We start from the raw sequence: 26,014 nt of genomic DNA, 5'->3' as shown, positions 1-26,014 counted from the left end.
TAGAGGCAACGATGTCAATGGTTATGAACTGTCGACATGATATGGCAGTGGAAATGGCTGAAATGGCTCTTGGATGCACACGACGAAGTCTTGCTGGTAGAGATGAAGAAGGTATTGAATCACCTTGTAAGGCATGCAGCAACTGTACAGTTGTGGTTGCCCATGTTTAAGGACTACTTGGGTATGGAAGAGATGCAGAGAGGCAGTGAAGATGACAACAGAAATGCAGAGCCTAACCGTAAAAAGGACACCATACACCTTGTCTTGTTTAGCTCTGCAGAACAAAAGCTTGGAGGAAGACAGTATTTTTTGTAAAGTGCTGAGGGCAGACACTGGGAGTTGGTAAGAGCAGTTTAAATTAGGGGTCAGTGCTGGCTCAGGAATGAATAGGTATGAACTGAACATGGAGATAATGGTCTGTAAATAAGGAGATCTTTAATCATCAGAACAGCCTTAGTGAGAGTGATTGGCACAAATGACCAAAATAATTTTAAGATGGAACAGGTAGATCTGAGAAAGGGATTCTGCGATGCCCTTTGCTATGGAAGGAGGAAGGCGATTCCCTTACCTGTGAGGTCACTGGCAGTCCTGGATTCTTACATCCTGGGCCGTTGGGTGCGTTTCCTCTGAAATTTGGTGTTTACGCTTTGTTCCAAACTGGTGGTCTCTTGCTACCATCTGTCACCTGCATCAGGACTAAACAGTGCCTTACGCTGCGAAACATAGAATGTGTGATTTGAAAGTTAATGCACTATTTGTTCGGTGTATTTGCATTTTTGTGCTTGATGCTAGCGGAAGGTACAGCCCTAGGTTCTTCCTCTGTGGGCTATGATTCACCTTCATTATAAATATTTCACATCAGCCTCATGTTTAATGATGCTGTTGGAAGAAGGAACATCTGGATTCTTCTACCAGGTGCTGTAGCTGGATCTTATGAGCTGTATGCATTGCTTTTACTGTCTATATTAAAAATTAAAACAGGGAAAATACGCCTAAATTCTTCTGAACGGCCAATCTTGAAATTACTATATTAGATTATTGTGTAATTCCCACTACTGTAGTATTTGAATAATGCCCTACAATATTCATTTGTACCTAGAGGACCTGATGTACTGAAGAGATAAATGATGTGCTCAAGGTTATACAAGAAGCCTGAGGTGGAAGAAAGCCTGACTGTGTCTCTGGGCATCTCTGGCTAGTGCTGTGGCTACTGGGCTTGATCCCACTCACTGGTCCTTTGACTCTTCTTATAGAATCATCTATAGTCTTGATTCTTGAGGAAGTTTCTCAGTTACAGAACAGGCCATTCATTTGATAGTTTTCACACATCCAGAAGACGTGGCCTCCTGTCTAACTGTGCTTTTTCTGTTCTTCATACTGATCCCTGGTTCCTGTATTCAAGTACCATGCTATGAACAACATGCTATCTGCCATTGAAATATTTATGCGTGCTGTTTGCAGTGTTTTGTCTTCCCTCAGTATTCCTGTGGACCTTCTGATCAGTGAATATATTGAGTATTCACAGAAATGGAGAGCACAGAGGTGATGCAGGGCTTGGTGCTAGCCTGCTGGGTGAGTTTTGACTAACAGCATCATTTACTTGGATGGATATTTGTGGGAAGAATTATACCGAGATATCCCCCAAGCTCCATCCGTATTGATATCAGAATTACTTTCTGAAATGAGGTAACTAGAGGCCAATATAAAACTTGTATGTCAAGAAAGTTAAAATTCCTTCTGCGTCTTCTGAGATCGGTTTTTACGTTGTTCAAAACTAGTTTTAAATAACTGAAAATATATTTACTGGTATCTAAATGTCTCATTAAAAAACATTAAAAGTCTGCTGCTGATGATCTCATTTTCTGGAGTTTTATATGGTTAAACTACTGGTGATCTAGACTTTTCCCTTTACCCTGTAAAATTGATGCTAATTTTGTGTGGTAGAGACTGAACACAGGCAGAGTGCTTTGCATGGGGTGTTGAGAACCACTGGAGAAATCCAGCTCATTACAGTTGTGATGAACTGAGGGGATGGTAATGAGACAGTGGTGGGTTTATTATGTTAGCATTAGTTTGCTGGTGCAGTCTGCTCATAGTAGGTGTAGTTCAAATCCTTTAACAGAAAACAAAGTCTTTTAAACCCTGCGCTTTCAGCAATTCATTTAACAAGGAGTGCTTTGAAATTAGTCCTTGGATATCGTGTCTTCAATTTACGTCCTCGGTGCAGTTAGCACTTAATATATCCCTTTCAAAAGCAGATTGTCACTGCAAAGTGTCTGTACACATTCTATCTAATTCATCCACAGAGGTCCCACTGCATTTCAATTGTGTCTTTTCTATTGCTTTTAGGAGCAAAGCTTGGGGTGCTGCACATTCTTGCCACCTTTTTCCACTTCACTGAAATCTTTCACTTGATTTAAAAAACCCTACACAACTAAATTGATTCAGTAAATCCCTTTTTCATGTACAGTAAGTGGTTTGGTGTAAGGCACAAAAATCTTTCTACTTTTACACTTCCTTTCATTTCATACAATTGTCCTTAGAAAAGTAAGTCTATAAATGAGGAAAAAAAAATACAAAGTGTAGCCAAGTTAGAAGGAAAAAGTTTTAACTAGCTTTTTTGTCAAGCTTCAAACAATGCTTTCTCTGATTCTGACTTTCTCTTTCTGGCCAGTGCCTGTTTACATTCATTCATCATTAACTATACGTATTTATCAGGGTTTGCAGCCATCGCTGGCCTATTTGATACTTCTCTTTTTAAACAAAAACACCCTTAGAAATTGATACCGTAGCCAAAATGGTATTCATAAAAATTTTAAGAAAGAGCTCTCAGCGTTAAAAAAGAAAAAAAAATTTTTTTTTTGAAGGAGCTGAAAAGAAAAAGGTCTTGGAATTACAAGCAGTTAGACTTGGGTTTTTGCGTAATGACTCCTGGTATCCCACTGTGAGAAGACTTTCCCCAGCTTCTCGTCTGCATTCTTCCTCGTTCCCTGCGGGAGAATGAGTTGGATTTGTCTGCCATATTCACAGCGATCGAGGTGATCCAGGTTGAAAGAAAATCAATAAGATGTGTCCATTTATGCCTCACAAAGGAAGAAAGGTCTAAAGAACAGACATGGGACGTGATTCAAGCACTAGAGACTTAATAAGACTTCTACTTGTGTTTGAAGGGGATGGTAATTTATATTTTACTTTGAACTTTTTTTTTATGCTTCATAACTATTGGGATTCGGGCTGACATGGGAAGCAAGGAAAAGAAGGTTTGATGCTGTCTTAGAAGACCTAACCCATTTGGGAAGGCCATGCTCAAAAGTTCAAAAAATTTTGTTTTAGAAAAGATTAAAGAGACATCATATCATCATACTGATTTATCGCTATTGATAAAACTGGTTTAAAGTATTTTGGATTGGGGTACAATAAAAAAAAGTCTTTTTCTTCGAGAACAGCTGCAAGTTTCTCATTATTGGCTGTCTTTTCTGTGTGTTTGATATCATTTTGCTTAGAAATAGAGGAGCAGTCATAATAGATACCCTGGTGCCACTTGAAGCTTTGTCAGGGCAGCTCCCCAAAAGTGGTTGTTGTTCTGCTTGATGTCTGTCATGTTTGCCATCAGGGTCCTGCTGTCCCAAGGGTGTACTCTGTCAGCCCTCAGCAAAAATGCTGGCTCTGCTTTAGCGTAGGTTGTTTTTTCAAGCCATTCTTGTGGTGTACTTTTGCAAGTGAGATGTAAGCATGCTCTTATTCAGCAGGAATTAGGACCTGAGGAAGTTTAGGAAACAAAACCCAAAAAAACTTAAAATAAACCAAGACAGGCTGCAGGCTTGGGTCTAGTTATTGCAATCTTGTTGTCATAAAAGACAAAAACAAGCAGCCCTTCTTACCAAAGGAGTAAATGGCCTCAAAAATTATGTTTCAGCAAGCCATGAAATGAGCGCTTGCTGATCAATGAGGTAGTACGATAGCATGGGGGATGAGGAAATACTCTTTCTGAATAGACCCCAGATGGAACGTCTGAAATGGCGGTGGTGTACCTGAGGAAAGGGAATCCATGCTCTGAAATCTCACTGTTCTTGCTCAGTAGCTCTTTAAGAAAGGTTCAATTATAAGAGATACTTCCAGGAAGTAAATTGTGCTTAATGCTTTATTCGGGATAAAGTTGAAGGTGTAAAGAGGATAGAGACAGATTTAGAGCACACTTTAAAGGTATGCAGAGGTTTATCGTTATTAAAACCACCATTTGTTCCAAATCAGCCCCTTTTCACTGAATTTTTGGCAGATTTTTGCAGTTTCATCTAAGTTTGAGTCTTTTCAAAATAAATTGCAGAGTGAGTTTGAGAAGCATTCAGACTATTAATGGATTTTTTTTAGGGCTTAATTGGTATCAAACAAGATTTTAGTGAACACTGCCAAGTGTGCCCATTGCATCATTAAATGAGCAAAGCTAGCATTTAACTGAGATTGACTTACACCGCTGTCCTTCACGTTCAAGAACTGTACTTAAGTGGGGTGAGATCAGAATATCAAAGCAGTCTGTGCAATGTGCAGTCACAATTTTTTTTATTCGTTTCCTTTGTATTCGTTGCGGAATGACCGCTATTAAAGCAATTAATAATTAAAAAAAAAAGACATGCTAAAAAAGCAATCGTACCACACTGCAGGAAAAGCAACGTGGGCCGCGCTGTATTGCCTGGGAAGGAAATGTAAAAATAATCCCAGCAAACTGGAAAGGGATTGGTTGGAGCAGCTGAATGGCCTGCCACACTGCGTGGGATTTTGCAGTTTGTAGTCAGCCCCTTTGCCTCAGAGGATCTAAGAAGTGTTTTAGTGTCTCATCTGCATAACAAAGGAGGTACAGACTGGGGTTGCCTACCCGAGACTGCCCAAGTCTGCGAGGGCTGCGCGGTGCAGGAGGGGCGCGGAGAGCAGGGGCTGCTCTGCGAGGCCGCCCACCAGCAAGCACCATGCCTAGCACCGGGCTTCCCCGGCCACCCAGCGCTGGCGGGCTGGTGCCCAGCGGTTGCTTCTCTGGGCTGTTCCAAAGAAACGCGAGCAGTCGTTCTGCTGCTGAAGAGTCCCGCCAGAGAGGACCTAGTTTCTTGGCACCTCACTTGTTCTCAGGGGCCGAAGTGGATTCCTGTCACAGGAAGCCACCACGACAGTACGTGGGAGCCTGAGGGCGTTTCTGCCCGGTCCTTTCCAGAGCTCTTGGCAAAAGAGCTGTAGAGCTGCTAGACCACCCTGGTTACTGTGCTGCTGTTCTTCCTTCCTCCTGCAGCTTTGTTCCACTTCCAAGTTCTTTAGCAAGAGTTTCCTAACTTGTGGTTTAAATAAGTAACTGAAGAAGCTCGGTGATTAGGGGTCTGCACGTTCTCCACTTCTGTAAGCTGTTAACAGGTAGACAAAATCTCAGCAATCCCATATGTAATGTGTGCGTGTGCTTCAGCAGCACTCCTGAAATGGCCTTGCATAGGGAAGGGGATCGGTATCACCGTTTTGGCATTCATTCATCCTACCAGTCCCACTGTGTGCACACACGCTATGTGTGTGTGTGTGCATGCATGCCTGCAAGCACAGGATGTCTTCCGCAGCCCCTAAAGAGAGGTCACAAATGTCTCTGGAGCATCAGGTACTTTTCTGTGACGAGGAGTTTGCCACGCTGAGGTCCTGGCCCACAGACAGAGCTCCCCACTGCTGCCACAAACACAAGCAGGAAAAATATTCATAGAACTGGGCGCATGAAGAAGAATAGGCTCATATGCTTCCCTGGCAGTTTTAGCTGAGACTGGAAGTTAACCCTGGCTCCCCGAGGAAACCATTACGTCTCCATGTAGTATCCACCAAGGAAGGCCATTGTAGGACTGTGTATTGGTAGTGATCCCTGACTCTTTGGTTCATTCTGGCGAAGATTTTAAAGGAAAATGAAATGGTTGAGGTTTAATGATGTGTTTCTTGCTTTGGTGCAGCATTTCTGCCTCAAAGTGGCAAAAGTTTACTGAATAATGGGATGTATATTAAAACAATGAAACCAAAAAAGGCAAAAAAACCACACGCTTCAACTCCCCAAAACTTCAAGTAACTGAGCACAGTTCTCCTTTACAGAAGAACTGTGAGAATTATTTTTTCTTTTTGTCAAAAAGAAACTCTCATTGGAATGCAAATTTTGATTTTGATTATCTGTCACGGCCTGCTTTGAAGTTTTTCAAACAAAAATAAATATCTCCATAACAGAGAGGATTATAGTAGTCTTGTTTAGAATCATCTAAGAGTGGCTTCTAATCTCAGAATATATAAGGTTTTATTGAGGCCACCGAGACTTTGAAAGAGCTTGACTCTTTTCTGTTTTGTAAATTTTCTATAAATGGTTTAATAAGATTTTTATTTCAGCCAAAAAAAAAAAAAAAAAAAAGAAAAAAAAATACCAAAAACAACGAGGACTAAAACATTTCCATCAACCATATTGTTGAAGAAATATAAAAGACATATAATTCAATTTAAATAAATCTGTAGCTAGGTTATATCATCCTTATCTCAGTAAAAGGTATTTTCTCTTACAATCCTAAATAAATATATAAATATCTGTAACTTGGCTTTGAAGGCTTCGCTTGGATAAATCAGGTTTTGGCAGCTCTGTAATTCATGAAACAATACCTCTAGCTCTACTGGAATGGGAGTGGGATGTTTCAAGCTTTATGATTCTGTTCAATTCTGGAGCGTTAATGGGGCTATTTGTAAAGAAAGAAATATAATGAGTTATCACAAAACACAGCAAGAACTCTAGAAAGGGGCAGCCTCCCATCCATCACCCATTCTAGCGTATTCACAAAAGAACAGGGCAAGAAATCTTGTGAGGACGGTGGGGAATTTAGCTTTTACTCTAACCTGACTTTCACAAATTGTGATGGGCCTGGAACATTATTTTCTTTATAAAATGACCCCAACCCGATCCTAAATTCAAAGTGGGAGTGTGGGAAACACAGACCGTAGAGGGTTTTTTTTCCCTACTTTCTTCTATATTATGCTTTGAGAAGATGCTACCTTAATTAAGATTTATTTATGAAATAAAAGTAGTAGATCATTTTTATCTGATATAGAGGCTAATTCGGGATGCCGACATTGCCATATTTCTATAGCACCTTCTTGCAGGGCTATAAGTAAAGTTACCTGTCGTTTCCATTCTGTTCTCCTCTATTTTGGAAGTTTATGACTAAACCTTGAAAAGTTCTTATGGGTTCACACTTTGACATATGAGGTGGGAACCTGAGAACAATTTTTATTTTAAACATTAAAAAAAAAGAAAAGCAAAACCACACTGAGCTGTTTTTTTTTGTTTTGTTTTGTTTTTTTTAATGTTGAAGCAGCACAAAGAGAACCAAAACTTTAAGTGGAGTGTGTTGCAGTCCTGTCCTCTCACATCACACTCAGAATCCCTAACAAAGCCCAAAGACAGTTTTTAGTGAATATGGTTTTTAAGAAGGACTGAAGGTTTTGCCCCAAAGTTGATGAGATAATTAATGTATTTCATAGCGTAGTCCAGAGATGGTGAAACAGCTCGGAGTAATGAAATGAAACACTCATACCAAAACAAAGGGCATAGCAGGAACTAGTTTAAAGTACGTGATAACCAATTTTCACATTATAAGCTTTTACATCTCTCCTTCCATATTTCCCATGATAAGAGGGCCTGTTGCTTATTAAAAAGGAAGTTGAGATGTCACTAGCTGTGGAGGAGCAGATCCTCAGGCAGCATAAATCAGTCGCAGCACTGCAGTCAGTCTCACCGGCTGCGGATCTGACTTGGGATCCATTCAGCACAATAGATCATTTTTAATCTGAGATCAATTTTAATCTGCAACCTTGGAGTTTTACTCTTCAAACTTTCTGCATTTTAAAACCTGGAAGGCTAAGGGGGCTTTTTGGAGCTACACCAGATAGAAACCACAGTTGTGCACACTAATGGCAGCAGCTTTAGGAAGAGCACAGGGACCATCCCATCGCTCCTGATACTCAGGGGGTGATGCTGGAGTGGGCTGCGTCCCAAAGACCCTATTGCTATACTCTGCTTTCCTTAGGGCCATTTCCCTCAGCAGTGTAATTCCGATGCCTAGGCATATCTGCCTTGGTACCATCTGGCAGATATTGGCAAAGGAACAAAGACTCGATGTTTCTCTCAGCTCGCCTGTGGGAGAGACTGTCTTCGTTATGTACAAGGAGATACATGAGGAGGAAACTGTGTTTGCAACTGAAGTGTTTTTTCATCTGAACATGGTAAAAACTTGCCAATTTCATACACAGACCACGTTATTACCTATGTGCACCAAGCCGTTTACAGGAAATGAACCTCAAACCTTATACTGCATCATTCTCCATATGAGATTCACTGTGCTGGTTCCCCTTCTCCTCCCTGCCTCACTAGTTTTTCCCCAACTTAAACCAGGAGGCAAAGGGAATCATTCGACCTCTTATAGCATGACAAATGTATCTTGAAGAATTTTAACATTTAAATAAAGAACATATGAGACTTGACCCTCTGTGAGGTATCTGAATGGTGCACTTCTGACTTATCTTGGGTGTCCTCCCAGGGTGTACAGGGCCTTTGTCCTTCCTTTTTCTGTCTGTAACAGTGAGGGACAAACCAGAGCAAAACTTCTCCTGCGACTCCACTGCTTCCAGGACAATGCTGAGGCTTTTGCTGCCTGGGGTGTGATTAGGTGGCGTGCCCATTGATCTCCTGTCTCACAGAATTTCTGCAGATCTACAGTCCTGGCCAATATATTTTTCAGTGATGTGTCCCTTGTGTTTTCCAACGAGAGAATTATTTCAAACTTGGGCTTTATGGGATTATGCTCTCTACAGTATATAGGTATATCAAGGTGTACATGAGAAATGACTTGCATGCCTTGACTCTTTAACCATCCCCTGAACACTAATGAAAATAGGCTCAGCTGTCATTCATCAAGTACTTGGCTCCACAGAAGTAAGAGGAATTCACACACGAACGAGAAAGGTTATGTCAAAGTGTTCAGCATGCTGCATCATTTTGAGACAGCCATTTCACCATGTGCCATAAGGCCAAAACCACGATATATGCAAATGTGAAACACTTGATTTCATTGTATCATGAAGCAGGACTAGACAGGCTGGTGCACTTGGCCTGTAGAGTTGGTGGCACTACAGTGCCCTGAACAAGGTTGTTTGGAACTGTTTTCTGCAGAAGGATATAACCTGCCTTCCACGGCTATCGAGGTCTTTGGCTCTGGATGGGGAAGACAAGACTTAAATGGATTCATCCTTCCTTAGAACAGCAAGCTGAAACCTCTGCTCCCTTCTCACTAATGCCAAGAGGTTACAGTTTGCACAACTGTAAAGTTATGCATGTTTTCAGTCTGTCAAGTATTGAACTCAGTGCAGCTCGTGCTACCAGTCTTCACGCAGCATCTGCAAAGAATTTTCTTTTTCCTTCAGGAAACACTTGAAGAACATTTAGTTGCTAGTGGCCATCACCATATTACTTACCTTCCAGCCTTCTCTCCCCAGCTAAACAATGTATGCTGCAGTATTTTTGCAGTTTTGCTACTGATGTAACTGATGCAGTACTGATGCAGTACTGATGTACTGCTCAGTATAACCACCTGTGAGGCTCTTAAATGAGCCAGTTCAGGGGCTCTTGTCCACAGCATCTCATCGACCATTTTCCCCATCAAGGCATAAGGGGAGAAAGATCCCATTTCTGTACAGACTTGGAAGGAATCCAGAACAATACTGGATCTCTCCTGTGTCAGAGGAAATGCTGTTGACTCTTGTTTGCCAGCAACCAACCTTTTAATTGTAGATTTATACAAACCTAAAAGGCTTCTAGCTGCGGCGGCAAAAAAGCAAGGCCATATGCTGAGCCACCTGGTTGTATGGAGGAGCTGCATGTAAAGCCCCATGGCCAATGAAAGGAGATTGTTCAGGTGGCTTTGAGGAGGAGGCAGGCAGGATTGCTTTATACATTATACATTTCTCAGGCAGAGGAAGCATATTAAGCCTACTGAAGGAGAGATTTCTAAGTCAAAGGTTTATCAGTCACTTATATATACGGTGCAACCTCCTTCCTTCTTGCCTTTGGGGGAAAAATGTTTTCTTCTTTTGCAAGTTTTGAGATACTTTCAGAGCCCCACAGAAACCATGTGGGACGAGAAAGGATTTGGATGCATTTAGAAATATTGCAGTATAAACACTGAATATAGAGGATATTCCTCTTCCTTTGATTTATGAGGACTAAAATATAACTTCTGGCTGCAGCCAACATTTTGAGGCAATTATATAGTACAGGGGAAATAAGAATGTGCCCTAGGTCTTTGCCCAAATGCTAAGGAATTGAAGCTGCTTAGAGATGCTGTGTAGGAGTTCAGTCCAAATTGTTTATTTTTTTCCTGTCAGACTTTGACTGTCAGGGTTTTGAATCTGGTCTCTGTTGTAGCCCTTATGTTGTCTTTGCGTAGATCACAGTAACACTCCCAAAGCCAACTTGAACAGCCCTTTGAGGAATATCCTGCTGTTCAGTGCTTTTCCAACCAACGTAAAGCTACTGAAATGGCTTTTTGTTCCCCCACTGTTCCTTGTCTCATGCCTGGTTCCCCTCCCACAGCATGATAGTTGATATGAATGGACGTGTGTGAAGAAGTGTTTCTGATAAGGTGCAGGCGGCTCAGGCTGCGCTCTGATCTCACCTGCACAGAGCAGCACTTAGGGCTTGGACACTGCTCCGGTTCCCGAGGGGGCGATGGGAGTCCTGAGACGTGCTGAAGCTCCTGAGGCTGACGGTGTTTCTTCTTCTTCCCTGATACGCCCCAGGCTCAGACATCACATCTACACCAAGGCCTTGCCACCTCATTCATGGTTCAGTGGGGCCTGGGCCATGGGCAGTTTGCAGTGTTGGAGGATCGCTCCGACTGTGCCTCCCGTGGCAGGAAGGTGCCACCAGCTTCCTCGTGGCTTGGCAGAGAGGTGGTGGCTCCACTCAGCCCTTAGAGGAAGAAGGTCAGCTAGAAAAAGTCCGGTCTGGGTGCAATAGGGAAGCAAATCCATCTGTCTGAGTAGTCTTAGGGGTGGGGGGCCTGCCACTGTCAGCCAAATTCTTGGCATGGGGCTGGTGTCGCCAAGAGCTGCGCTCTCAGAAGGGCTGTGTGTTGTTGCTAGGAGGACAGAGGAGAGAGGAGAGCTGAGCGGGCTCCTGTGTGAGTGCTTCCCTAGCGTCTTTGGGTTTAGCTTTTGCTGACTGAGGCCCTCAGAGTACTTAGCATAAGTAAAGTTTTCAAAAGCATGAGTAATTTAGGAGATTAAAAGGTATTTTCAAAAGTGACGTCTTTTCAAAGTGCCTAATTTCCAGTGCTTTTCAATGAGGTCTCGGGGGATCTTAAGTCATCGGGCTGGTTTGGTGAATAGCCCTGTTGACTGCAGTGCGATGCATCATCGGCTGGTACCCTGCCGATGTCAGAGGTCAACGCCAAGTGACTCGGGAGGCCACAAATCCCTGTCAGCAGGCAATGGCAGGGAACTTCTTCCTGTCCCTTCCTGCAGGTGGTCCTGAGGCCGTAGAGCTCCTCTGGGTTTCTGGGAGAATTCCCTGGGGATACAGCGGGAGGAGGTCAGGCAGGCTCCTTTTTGAAACGTCTGTTCTCTTCAGGTTTTAGTGAAAGGTTTTATATCAAGTATTGCTCTGACCAATTTGCCACGTTTTTCTGCTTTTCTTATTTTGTTTCATTCATTCCTTTGTTCTGGTTTGCAGACAGGGTCTCTATTTTTATTAACTTATATAGGTATAATATAACATACAAAAACCCTCTCAGCATACAAATTGTGGGTTTCTTATGTGTATCTTTGGTGTCTGAAACAGTCATGCAAAGCACTGAGTTAAATACCTTGCTGAATTGTAGGCTCACAGAGGGAGAGATGCACATGTTTAGGAGGAGGAAGGGCTCAGCATTTGCATTTGGATGCATGTCTTAGGGCTTCAGAGCTCTTTAGACTCCTGAGTGGAGCAACTCCAAAGTTCAAAGCAGTGTGATTTTTGGTAGTTTTTTTTTTTTTTCTAAGGCTGCTTCTTCAGGGCATAAAATATTCTGCCCTCAGTGCATGTACATAACTCTCATTGGCCTTAAAAGAAGTTACATGCCTACTTCAAAGGAAGGATTTACCCCATAATGATTCATCGTGAGCCTGACAGGCAAACACAACAGTGGAGAGCTCACAAGTCAAAGCTCCTGAGCTAGGGGGATGGCAGAGTTCAGATCTCTGCTGATCAGCCACATTGCAGCTCTGATTTTCAGCAGTTTCTAATTTTTGTGATTGTTTAAGTATAGGAGGGATCAAACCACGTGTTCCCCATCTGGCAGGAGAAACGGCAGGAATGAAGCAAAGGAGATAGCCCGGTAACATCTCACTCAGGAGGTAAATCAGGGTCAGCTCAAATGGTGATGCTTTTTTTCCTGGAAAGTGGATCTCCTTATCCCTGGTGTTAGGCTGGAGACACAGAGCTGTGATATTCTAAAGCAAATCAGAAATACCTTTTTATTAAACGTGATTGCAGAAAGTCCTGGGAAGGAATGTGTTAATGACTGGTGATTGAATGCAGTGGTTTGCAAGCTCTAAGCAGCTTTAGTGTCTCCTACCACAGCCCTGATTTAAAATTCATAAATGCTAATCCTCCATAATTTACGGTTTAAAAAGCAGCCCCACTCACAGGCCCTGTGGCTACAGCTCTGTCAGAGTAATTATGCCGCCAAGCTGAAATTGGACTACTAACTGAGATATTAAACAGGGTAGGAAATCCTCTTCCCTGGCAGCCTACCCAATTATTCCAAATAAGCAAACAGATTAGTGAGTAATTTTCCAGTTAAATCTGGTGATTGGTGCCAGAATTGTATGTTAAATATTCAGAAGTAAATAGATTAAAGATGAAATGTCCCCTTTTCTCAAGCTTAATTTAGTGTGTATATTAAAACTTTTTAGGGGGAAAAAATCTTCATTGAAGTGCAATACGCTCACTTTGAAAACAGAACCTTTCCCAGCTTGTTTGCACTTGGGGCACTGCCGTTCATTAGCCAGGGCACGTCATGCTGAGGGAACCTTGTGCCGCATTAGACACAGTATCGGTCCCGCTGTTCCTTTATCCCGCACCTTGCAAGAGCCCTCCTGGGTGGCAGCGCCATGCCACCGCCCAGGACCCTCAGGGCCAGCTCTGCACAAGAGGCGAGGGCAGCCGGGCGCTGCTCCTTCTGTGTTGGCAGGAGAGGAGGCATGCGACAGCCAGCTCCAGGGGTCGTGGTGGTGGTCCGGGTGGTGGGACTTGTGCAAGGTGCTAGTAACGGTGGGTATTTCGTCTTCCTTCTGGTTCTTGGAGGTGGGGGAGTGTCTTTTGTTCCTAAACTCAATCTGAATTTCCATGGACCTGCACGGAGGTCACGTTCTGCCTCTCCAAATCGTCCCTATGATGCAGTACTTGACTGAGACCCAAAAGAGAGGGAAGAGGAGGGGCAAAAGGAAAGAAGAGATGGTCCGAACGCACAGCGTGACAGCTTCTGTGCACAGGGGCGAGCAGCTGGGAGGAAAGCCGCACTTGAGGAACCGGGATGGTTTTAGCTCCTGATGGAATTTACTTTTAAGTTATTCCAAGGATCCCAAATATTATAGACAATAGTTTATTCCATTTCTAGTGTTTTCTCCTGGCACTAAAAGCTTCTTCTGCTAGAGAAGCGTACAACCTTCTCGTTTGAAAAGTGAAGTGCTGTGAGTGGTGCCTGCTTGGAGGGAGGTTTGGATACAGTAGCCCTGGGGCTTGGTGTTGCGAATCGCCTCAGGAAAGGCAGAGCTCTGGCCTCTGCTTCAGGAAAGAGAGTAGCTGGAGCAGGGTAAGGAGCTGAGTGCTATGGGGCTGAGGAGCATTGCTCTGTCACCCCCTACCCAAGTATTCCTGTGCTAGCCATCGTTCTCGTCTCTGTCACTGGGGCAGGAGAGGGGCAGAGGGGCTTGGGGACCTTCGGTCCCGGTTATGGCTTGCTCTGTTGGGCAGGTGAGAGGAGCAGCTCCTTCCTCAGTTTAATATTGTTGGTGCTGTGGGTCGTGATATTCTCTGGCTTCTAAGAGTTGTTAAAAACAAGCATGCCAGCCCTGTCTGCCTTAGGATACACAAGCTGTGTGATCTCTGTGCTTACTGAGAAAGGCCAGGTCTTGGTGATGGAGTGGTGGTGACAAGACAAAGCCCCTAACTCAAATAACTTGTTCATGAAAAGGTCTGCGGCGGTCTGCAACCTGAAGGAGGGTTTGGATCAGCCCCCTCACACTCCTGGGCACAGTGTGCCAAAGGAGGTAGAAAATCCCTAGCCATGGGCCTGCAGATTGGCTTTTCTACTGGGAAGCCTGAGAGCTGCAAGTAGCTCCTGCCGAACGCATGCCTAGAACGGATTAGCGCCACTCCAGCATGTCCCAGAGGCTTTCTTTTCTGCTGCATCCTCCCTGGAGAGGCTTTTTCACCTCAGCCCTCTGCTGGAATGTGCCTTAAAGGCATCATCGAGCTCATAAAAATTAAGTGGTGTGCAATCGTTAAAAACAAAACCAAACAAAAAGACCCTAACTAAATTTTGTTCAATAAATTCTCTAGAATCAATTCAGTTATGTTTTTATTACTGTCAGAGCTCACAGCATAGTTTCCCTTTCTGTGTTTCACAAGGCTGCAGGGGCTTTTGTTTGTGTTTTTTTTCCTTCACCCCACTACATGTGACGACATTTTGGTTTTGTGTAGTGAGGTGTTAAAGCAGAAACCACAGCTGTATATTTTTTAACTCGTGAAGGTCCTTCAGATCAAATCCAAAGGCTTCCCTGTTTCAAACTGGATGAGGAAGGATCAAGGGTGAGTTATGCTGCTGAGGACAGAGCCCTGGGGATGTCAGTTAGTTACACAGCATAATAAGTACAATTATGCCAATTTCTGCCTGTCTGATAAGTTCACCCAGTAGGGCTAAAGATGCATTTTCTTGCTCCTTCTTGATGGTAATGATGGCAGAATGGGAGAATTTGTGGCATCCTGTCTGCACAGATCTTCAGCACACCCTCTTGCTGCTGTAACCAGGTGGCCCAGCACATTTCAAAGGATGTCACCTTCTCTGTCTTGAAGGAGAGTTGTGAGTCTTGTGGCTTCAAAGTACTCCAAATGTCAGCTCATTCCAGGTATCTCGTGTCTCCTGTCTGCTGCCCTGTCCCTGTGACCCAGGGACTTTACGTCTTTCCTGAATGTGACAGAAGTCACTGCAAGGATGTCGTTGTCACACAGGTTTGTCAGTTGGGCGGTTCTTAGCAGAAGCCGTTTGAGTCTCCTGGGCAGTGAAATAAAGTGTTTTCAGTTGGTTCCTGATACTTTCCATTTGAAATCTTCTCTATACGTATACTGTTTCCAACTTTTCTGTTAAGCCTTTGTGGTCAGCCAGGGCTTGATGTACTTTTGGTTAATCTTTCTAAGGTTGTGAAGGGCCATCACGTGGGATCTAGCAAGTAAGCAGACATGAAGCAGAGGTGGACACAAAAGCCGATGTCTGGAGTAGGCCAGAGGTCCATTCACCTGCTGCAGCTTGTATTCCTGGCTCTGGGAGCGGCTGTTTCTGAAGACTGTAAGCACGCTGGATTTATCTGACTGGTTTTGCCCATCTTATTCAGCTACCACTTGGTGACTGAAGAATCAGTGACTAGTTCCTGGTTTTGTTTGTTGTTGATATCCCGAAACACAGTGGCTGTTACCAATGAATTATCACTAGTAAAAATACTGTGATAATATTTGAGTACATTCTTAGAGCTGTTTATATACCATCCCTCTTAAAAAATGGAAATCTCTCTCATACACAATGATATCCTGCTACAGTGAGTTCCAAGGGTTAATTGTATGTTTTGCTCAAAGCTACTTCTCTAATAGGGTCTTCGGGATGAAGGTTGCTGACCCTTTTAAGGCAGTGTAGAAAAGTGAACTAAAGCAAACAGCAAAACAACTCACTGAGGCTGTTAGCGTGCGGGTGACTATTTGTCTCTCTCATTTCCTTTTCATCAGGGCAGCCTTACCAAAAAGACAGGCTCCCTCTAAGAAGGTGACCAGACAGTCTTTGCTGGCATCTGTGCTGCCAGAGAGATTAAGGCAACAGTTTCCTTGCCCTTTTCCCTGAGCATCAGTTTTTTGGCTTTGATTAAAGGCCATGCCGAGGGCACTGCTCCCCACCACTGGGCACCCCTCTGGCATCCCTGCAGGGCTCAGCTGCCCTCTTCCTCTATCCAGCACAGCCCTTTTCTTGCTTCAGTTTGTCAGCGAGCCACGCTTTATTCTCATGTCCAACAGGCTTCCTCAGGAGCACCAATTGTTTTGTTTCTCGTGTAACCAAAGAAAGGGTGGCTTGATGCCCAAGGTTTTTGTCAGCCAAAAGATGGGTGTTTTCCCTGTTACCTTCTGAGTTTTGGAGGTAGCTGGGAGTCAGACCAGAGCTTTCTGTTCCCAGGTATGTCCACAAATGCATCTTCTCTTTGCTGTGTTTTAAATGCTTCTAAATGGGAATGTAAATAGAAATTATTTTGGAAACCTGGAACAGAATGCCGTGAACAAGAAGAGTTCCTTAAAGGGATAAAAAGCATGTAATTCAATCTGTGTTTATAACATTTAATCTTAAAAACCTGCAATCTTATGTATTTTATGTATCTCTTTCCCTTGAGGAAAGCAGATAAGGGCATCTAGTGCTTCAGCAGCTTGTGCCAGTTAAAATGAACCTAAAATGGAAAACAGACTTTTAAATAAAGTACAACTGGCCAGGACCCGCTCTCATTAGCTAAGATGTGCCGGTGGCACTGTGCATGTTTTACGCGGACCTTGCTGGAGCCGGGATCAGCAAGGGCTGCCAGCCTGGTGATCTTACCTGGATGCCAGGAGCTCAGACCTCCTGGGCAGGTGGTGCATGTCAGAGTGTGATTTTTCAGCCCTTGCACTGGTTCTGTGGTTGTAATAGGAAGAGAAAAAAGGCTTCTTGAACAGCTTTCCTGAGCACATGGCCAGGCATGGCCAGGCCCTCTGTTGCTAACATGGTGTAAAAGATGGCTCAAGAGATTAGCTAATGTTTGTCACACGGAAGAGACCAGGCTTGTACTTCTTCTTGAAACAGTCCTCTGAAGCACTGTTGTGCACAAAAGCTGATGAGGACAGGCACCAGGCTCGTGCATCTTATGTTGGAGACACGGCACCATCCACCTAGAAAATGAAAGCAAGAAAATCTGGTGGGCCTGAATTACCACATAAGATTTATAAGGGGAGATGGTATCTCTCAAGTAACTGGGTCCCAGACCATTTAGGGCATCACAGACTTCAATCAGTGCCTTGAAATGTATTTATAAGCAAATAGAGCCAGGAGTGTTTTGTGCTATTAGGCCAGTTCAGCAGATCACTTATGCATCACTTAACACATGCTAAGTCCACTGCACCCAAGGCAAACTATGGATATGATAAAGTCTTTGTCCACAGAGTGTTCCCCTCTGGATAATGGAGCATCACCTTATTGCTACGGGTGATTTTGCATCTGCCTCTGTCAATGAAAAAATTGGTAGTAGAGCAGTTGTGCTTTACCTGTATTGTCTGTATGATTGGTTTGCTCAGTGCATAAATCTTAAGTGATAGAATTTTGTAATACACAGTATAACAATTGGTGAGTGTCGTACATTTATTTTCACAATTGAGGGAGTGACCCATAACTCACATCCATCACAGGATATGAAAGCGCAGCTCACTGTAATATAGCGAGCAAGGGAATCATTCATACGCGGGATGTTATTCACTTCAACCTTTCCCCTTTCTTGAACATAGTCAGGATCTATATGGCTATTTCTGCATGCTCTGCCTGCTGGCATAGATGTATTGTGGCATCACAAAAACTGGAAGGGGAAGAAATGAGATAGGAACAGAAAGGGGAGTGGGTAAACGTTGTCTGAGCTGATAGAAATTTAAGTGGTCAGGCTTGTCAAGGAGAAGGAAAACTGCAGGGCTGGAGAGTGACTGAGATTAGAACTGACTTTTGGAGAAATGGGAGCTGAGGTAATACCTTCCAGTTCAAAAAACGTGGGTGATGGCACAGGGCGAGCATGGGAGAACTGGAAATTAAATCAGTAAATAAAATGGAAATGTGTTTGATGTAGGGAGCATCAAAGCATGCCTCATCATTTTAATTGTGCTCTGGTTCCTCTGTCATTATTCCCAATTTTAGTGCTGTGCTTTTCAATGGTACCTCTGTCCAGTAGCAATTTCTGTGAAAAATCTCCTTAACAAAATGGTCATGGCAGCTGGGGAGAGACATGAGTTTGGGAAATCCGTTGGCACTCAGCACCTACCTGCTTCCACCAGGCTTCAGGACCCCCTGTGTACTCTGAAGAAAGTACCTGTCTTTTCCTCTGCTGTGTGGGTAGTGAAATTAGCTCTGATTAGTTGTATACTGAACACCGAGCTACCTAGAAAGACTGTGACTGGGCACTTCTTTGCTAGAAACCATGCACAGCAAGCTGAACCCTGTCCCAAATATCTGAACGAGCAGGAGAGGCAGAAGAGGAGGAACAGTTATTTCCCAGGTGGAACAATTTCAGATTTGCCAAGGGACGTGCGAGAATCCTGTGTCAGAAGGAAGAAATGAGTCTGGATCTCCTGAAACCCAATTTAGCAGTGTAGCTGTAAGATACACTTCCCCCGTGCTTGTGTCTGGCCACAGCAGGGTTGTCACTCCATGGGTTGCGCTGCCTTGGGCGGGTGGCTTGGGAGGTCCCCTGGGAGACGGAGGAGGTGGCCATGGGAATGGGGAGCACCAATTGGAAAGACAAAGTTTCTCGGCAGCCCAGTAGAGACCTGCTGGCTTGATTTTAAGTGTGTAATCAGTCTGCAACTCCTGTCAGGGTCTGGTAGGTTTTAGTCTCTGCTCAGGCCCTAGCCTGTGGCATGTGTTCCAGGTAATGATCCAGCACTGCTCAGCGTGAGGGATCTCCTGTACCAAGGCCAGAGGAGGCAGCGCCCAGGCACTTCTGCCCCCGATGCTGAGGCAATCTCTTTTGCTCAAGACCGACTGCGTCTGCCGGGAGCGCAACCCTTTTGTCATCTGCACCGTGCTCCCCTTTGTCATTGCACCGCTGGACTCACATCCTTGAACTCAGAGCACAAAAAAAACCCTCTGGTTTTTGAAGTGATGGTTTGTTTGTTTTTCCTCTTTGGTCGATGCCGGGATCAGTGATGTCAACTTGTTCTATTTGCTTTGACAGGAAAATGTTTTCAGAGTTCATTAGGATGGCATCAGTTCTAGCATTTGGCACACAAACATTTGATGACCTTCATGTGTGGGAAGAAATATGTAGGCAAAACTTCCATTAGTTTGAAAAAATGCTTCCACTCAACACCGGTCAGATTCCTGAGCTGCCCGAGTTGTGATCGGCCGGGAGGCTGTGGGCATGGAGCCGCACCCGGCGCTCCTGGGAGCCGGGCTGGGGTACCGCTGGGTCCGCACCTCCGCCTCGCTGCCCGGCAGGTGCTGCCGCCATCCTACCCTACCCACACAGCATCCTAATGCTCGCCTGGTAGGTTGCCCCAGTGCGCTGATTTCATTTGGCAACTTCGGCCTTGTTTTCACCAGCTATAGGGCTCATTAGAAGAGCTGGGTTGACTCGCGTTGCTTGCAGCTGAATCTCTGGGCTTGTCCGCAGGAAAGGGGTGTGAGGCGCTGGCTTTCCTCTCTTCGCTGCTTCTGCCCTCCAGTGAAGGAGTTGCTGTCTCTAAAAGCAGAGGGACAGGGAACGCTCCTGGCTTCCCATGGCCACTGACAACGAGGGGCCAAGTATTAGGAAGGGCTTTCACAGCAGAGAAACCTGCTCAAAGGAAGCTGGGCAGAGCCCACCAATGCACCCGCACTGACCGCTGTGCGGGCTGTGGACAGCCTGTGGTTGCCACCTGCCCGGGGGTAGCGAGGGCACAGCCAAAACCAGAGTGCGGCTGCTGGCCACCGCTTGGACTCGCCTTGCACTACAGCTGTGCAGCTGCCAAACCGGTCTGCTTTGCCCAGCGCCTGTCTCCAGCCCTTCCCTCTTTCCCGTCTTAGCTCTTATTTACTTTTTTTTTTTTTTTTTCTTCCTTAGGATTCACCATGTTTTTATGTTTTGCTCTCATATCCTGTAATCAAGAGGAAGGCCCCGGTGTGGATAGAGGGGATTTGTACTCAGCCTTTGTTTGATGTTTGCTCGTTCCTAGTGGTGCTGCCTGGGTAAGGAAAGCCAAATGCTGCCCATACGTTGTAGTGCTCCCTTAAATTATAGAGGGCGAACATTTATGGCTGCTCTCACTGTTGCTCCGTCTCCGTCCCCTGCTAAATGATACGTTTTCACAGGCAATTACGGAGGTGTGGAGTCAGGACTGGTTTCTGAGGTGTGCCACTTAACGGCCTACATGTAAAAATGGGAGACGGGAGGAGGAGGATGGCAGAGGTTCAATATCATGCTTTGCTTAAGAGAATGTCCTTCAAGTGAGCAGAATTCTGCACCTTGTGAAAGTATGACTTTAATTTTGCCTTTCAAATATGAACTATGCAAGGCTGTCAACACATACTATGTTCCTCCTTGTCAGACCGTTTCACTTAGTCTGTCAGCTGTAAACAGCTTAAGAGGCATGTCATTCCAGCATTATTATAGCACTTTTAGATTTGCTTTTAGATTGGGTCTGTATCTGTTCCTGCAAAAGGTGTAGATACAGAGATGACACGGGTTATTTATTGTGTTACTGCAAAATGCTACTTGTGCTTTGTGGTAAGCACAGAGTAACTCCATTTCAAATAATGGACACTGCCGAGTAATAGTCCTGTAGTACCATGGTAATGCCAGGGCCATACTTGGTCTCGTCAGCTGTGTCACTAGAGCAGGGTACTTCACTGCCTGGGTATATGGCCTCACACTTCATGTGAAGTTTTATTTCCCAAGAGATTGGGCAAGCAAAATTAAGATGTATGGAGAAAGAGCTCTGATCAACAGACTCTGTACTTTCAGGTTTTCAAAAAGTTGCTTTACATATTCAAATAAACAGTGTTTAAGCTGTTGATGACAGCTTAACTACTTAATCCCAGAACATTTTGACAAGTGTTTTTCAACGTTTTGGTTTCTCAGGATTTTGACAAACCCCCAAAAAACATGGACTGATTTTATATGTCACATGTTTAATTTATTTGAGATGCATGTATTACTTTGCTAAAGCAATGAGGAGGGAGCTAAAGGACAGGGTGATGCACTCCATATTTATGATCATCAGCTTCTTCACCATGTCATTACAAGAGAAAAATGTTCAGAGATATGGAGTATGCAAAACAGCCAAACTTTTGTTGCCAGCCCATCTGGATTGTGATTTATACAAATTGTTGGTGCGATTTCTCGATGGCTGCACTAAAATCAGTAGAACTGAGCCCATTTTCACTGCAGGGAGCCCCAGCTGCCCCCCTTTCGCTTCCTTCTGTCGCGTGTTTGTTGTCCCTGTGTTCCCGGCTGCGCGGACACGTGGGGTGGCACAAAGGGGACGCTGCTGTCGCCTGGGCTCTGAGCAGCGCTGAAGTAGAAAGGTAGATATTTTCTCACTAGAAAAGAGTGAATTTCTGCCTCTGTGTATACCAAAGGATTGTCACTAGAAATAACATAAACATGTGAACAGATCCTCATTTTAACCCCAAACTCACATTGAGCCTGGACTTTTAAAAGAAAATATTTTTGAACTCTATTCTGGGACTTCTCTTAGACATTCTCACATTTTGTCTTGCTTCTTTTTTCTCCTCCTGCATTAAAGCAGGAGAAGATTGGGCAGGGCATACCTTCCTGGGCCCTCAAGCAGTGGGGAAAATGCAGGGAGAGAATTGCTTTTGCAAAGCTGAATTAGATATTGAGAAACATGAAGACTTTCACTCAAAAAAACGTACATCTTTCATCATCATACCTCAAAACCTTTCAATATTAGCCAGTGTCTGTTTGTTGGTACTTCTGTCATCAGTACTTGATGTGCTAGCATATTAGGATAATTGAAATAACCTTGTTTATCCTCGTGAAAACTCAGGGCATCACCCCGCTTTTTCTATACCACCAGAATGCCCCTCAGCCTATTACATGACAGAGTTATTTCCATCAGTACTAAGCAACACCCGCTCTTAATAATTTTTAACCTAGCTATTTTGTTTTAACTAGTTATTGATGTCAAGTTAGGACATCAGTGAAAATTAGTATTTTATCGTATTGCTGCAAAGGAAACTCCATACGTTCCAAATAAATATTTGAAACTTCAACTTACTCTGGGGTTAGGAGCTGCAACTTTCTTCTGACAGCTGATGATTAGTATCTTTCTGATGATTTGGGAGTTTTAGCAGCTACTCAGTACCTGACTAAATTAGCTCTGACTTAATTGCGTTGGCAGCCTCCAGTGTTATCTTCAGTCTGCTGCTTTCAGGAGTGGAAAGAGAAGTGCAGCCCTATGAGGGGAGGCTGTACAACAGTTTCAGGGACACCGAGCTTGATGAGAGGGCAAGCAGAGAAGAAATCAGGCAGTGACCTCAGCTCATTCTTTAAGAAAAGGTCTTTTCGGCCAGCCATCTGAGATGGTATTTCATTAATGGGGTGGAGCGGGGGGGGTGGGGAGCTGACCAGGAGCACAGCAAAGCGCCCTGCATATCACAGCGCGCTGGGAGGCTGACGTGCTCCCTGCCGCACAAGTGTTTTTCCTGAAGCCCTTCGAGAGTCTGGATGAACCCTCCCCACAGGCCCAGCACCGCAGCGTAGCATGACCGGAGGACAAGCAGCCCTGCCTGCCTGCAGAAACACAGGTGCCTGCAGTTCCTCACTGCCAAGCCAGGAGCAGGTGTGTTTGGTTTGGTTTTTCCCCAGTAGGAAGGGGAAACGGGAAGAGTTGTGACAGCCCTTGACAGTGAGAGGGAGATAGAGGTGCCTGCAACGGGAAAAAAAATAGCCACTTTTGCAAGAATGAGTGGTTAGAAAAACAAAAAATAAGCATTTTCAATATATTACAAACAAAATTATCTGCCAAAAGGGCAAGATAATTATCTTAATGTGATTTTTGACCAAGATAAATTTATCTTATTTTATAAACTGGGTAACAATTTGAATCTTATGCAAAACCTAGAAATAAATCTAAAAAATATGATAATGTAATAAAATCGAAATTATTAGCAGTCCAAGTGCCATACTTGAGGCAGTAAAACCTTTTAAGTTCCAATGGAAAATAGGCTAGTAAAACCGGAGTAAGTTACTCTACTTTAATCACTTGATAAATAGCTACAATGTTTGGAAGAATTGATAGTGTCGTTATAGCAACATCCCTTTTTATAAACAGCCTGGTGTTGATTTGATTCTAATTGCTGCCAGAGGAGCAGTATCAAAGTGGTGCTGCGCCGGCCGTGTAACCTGCAGGGTGAGCGGGAGGGGGATTAGCTGCCTGAGATGAAGAAGTCGCATCTTTTTCTAAGGCATGGATTCTAATTCCGGGAGTGGTGGAGGAAGCGGAGGAAATTCAGCGGTGTGAGAAACTACAGGGAAAATGCTTAAGGAAGAGAAAGCATAAAGCAGATGAAACAGGTGGCTCGAGTGCATGAAATAGTGGAAAACCAGCAAGAGAACTGGCGAGGTTTGGGTGCGAATGCCTGCTTGCTTTCTCTCCTAATTCTCTCGCGAGCGGGTGAGGTCCTGCAACTAACTGTAGCTCCCAGCTCTGAGCTTTGCTCTCCCACTGACTGGATGGCCTCATTTGCAGCCCCCCATTTGTAAATGCCCTAATTTTTTTGCAAGCCTGCTATTAGACACCAAGGGCTCAATTTTTCAGGCATTCTTAATTATTAATTACATCCTCTTTGTATACTTGTGGGTGCTGCGTCCACATTTTGGTGGCCATGAACACACATAAAAATGAAGACTACTTTTGCAAATTCAGCCCTTAGCAATTCTGTGCTTCAGTTCTTCTTCTACAAATCCTGGATCTGACCCTTCTTGGGCTGCAGAGCTATTAAGGAGGCATCAGCATTATTCTGGTGATTGCTAGGACATTTGAGGGCAATAAATTTATATTTATCCAGGAAAAAAGTCCCTAGAACAGGTGCTTCTAGGCTGGTTCTTCTTTGATAAACTACTAAGAAATTGTTATATTATGTGAATGGTAGCAAGAAAAGCGGGGTACCATAAGGCAAGGAGAAGAGGAACACATTTAAAGTTCGGTCATGTTAGTAACAAACGCGAGAATAAACAGAAATGCAAAAGGGAGATGTACTTACCTTTTCACACAAATCATTTGATAAGCTACTCCCATGAAGATTGTGGGCTAAGATGATGAGTGAAATATGTAAAATAGCTTGTTGAAGAAAAGATTGGTTCAAGGGGGACTGAATGGCTCAAGAGATTAGTGATGGAATAATAGCTTTTCTCCATTTAAGTGGTAGACCAGTTCAAATCAATTCTAGGTCTCCAGAGACTGAAAGGTGTTGCTATCCAGTGACTCCTTCGTACTTATTTGAAATGATTTTTTTGGTCTCAATCCCATCCTTAGTTGCCGGGAAATTATCCCCAACCCAATCAGCACTGAATTACTTTGAACTAATTGTTGTCTCCTTCCCCTAAAGATGCACAACCTTTGAGGCTGTGCCTGTGAATGGCATTGTTTCATATGGTGCTGTGTTGCTGGTAGGAACCATCTTGTTTTCTATGGAATGGATAGATTGCACTAAAGAAGTAGATACCGGAATAGGATCCAATGTAAAAATGTTCTTTGGAAAAAAAAAAAACCACGATGGTTTGTTTTTTTTAATGGAGGTTTCCTGGAGAAGAGGGCTGCCTTTGGACACCTCTAGCTACCCCTCTCTTGCACGCTGAGCTGCACCTCTTGTGCACTGCGTGAGCTCGCCTACCTGCCCGTAGGCTGTATCGGGACTTTCCCCTGCATAAATGTAAATCATGAAGCTGGGCCACAACTTAGGAAACAGCTATTGGTCATAAGTAACAACTGGAAAATTCAAATTGGCGGCTTGCCCTCCAGGTTTGTTTCGAAGCATCTGTTTAATGTGTGAGGCTGGACTGCTGAAGTGATGCTAGAGACATGCCAACTTAGAGCAGCTCAGAATCTTGCCTAACAGTTTTATTCTGAAAGATTGTAACAAGTAAAATAACAGGCATTGATTATTCTGCCAAATGTAAAGATTAAGCAAACAGTAAGAAGCAATGCTTAGCAAACCGAGGAGGATTTGGATCTTTTATTTGGCTATAACAGTAAGTCTAGAGCTAGTGAACCACAGCAGAGTTCATATTATTCAGTGTACCAAAGAAAAAAGAGACCTGGGGTTATTGGAGAAAAATCCCAGCAGTTCTGTGTGTATGACTGGTTGGAAAAGAAACAAACAGATTATTATGACATAGTAAAGGTGTCAGAGAATTGAAATCACATGGCTATACCCAAATTTTCTGTAGAACTGATGCAATATGGATTCAATCATAGTAGCCTCTACAGGAGAAATTTTACTTTCCCTTAGCCCAGACAGCTCCAGGTTTAAGAACGCTCATTGGGAGGGAAGGCTAAAGGGGTTAAGGAAATAAGACGCAATAGAGGTGACCTATGAGAACTTTCATTATTATATGGAGCCTTGATGAGTGAAATGAGAGGAACTGCTCTCCATCATGAAAGGCTGAAATGTCGAGGGAGCAATCGCAAATTAATCTATTAAGAATAAGTAGGAGGTTGAACAGTGTGACTCAAAAGGATGGAAATATACGGAATAAACTGCAGCATAAAGTCATGATGATTTTTAAACGCATCCTTAAAGACATCCGCCTACGATTTTTCCAATGAAGCAGGGATTTTTTTCTGTATATCTATATATGAGACAAAGTTTAAGCAGACAAAATGGGCCTCTTTCTATTCAGCTGCTCCCAAGATTTGTGATGACCTGGCCTGGATGAGAAGTTCTCT

The 26,014-nt window shown here is 43.9% G+C and overlaps 1 long non-coding RNA gene across 4 annotated transcripts in view; it reads left to right on the top strand.

Moving 5' to 3' along the window:
* The window catches only part of LOC121071076, a 150,533-nt gene that overhangs the window by 108,407 nt on the left and 16,112 nt on the right, over positions 1-26,014 (top strand). Inside the window, exon 3 of one of the 4 annotated variants that reach the window (XR_005820369.1) lies at positions 15,497-15,644. The exons of the other annotated variants lie outside the window; for them this stretch is intronic. This is a non-coding gene — a long non-coding RNA (uncharacterized LOC121071076). The remainder of the gene's footprint in view (positions 1-15,496; positions 15,645-26,014) is intronic. 4 annotated transcript variants of the gene reach the window in all.

Source organism: Cygnus olor, chromosome 5 (assembly GCF_009769625.2).
Source record: "Cygnus olor isolate bCygOlo1 chromosome 5, bCygOlo1.pri.v2, whole genome shotgun sequence".
In the NCBI taxonomy this organism is placed as follows: domain Eukaryota; kingdom Metazoa; phylum Chordata; class Aves; order Anseriformes; family Anatidae; genus Cygnus; species Cygnus olor.
This window is presented reverse-complemented; position numbering and strand designations above follow the sequence as displayed.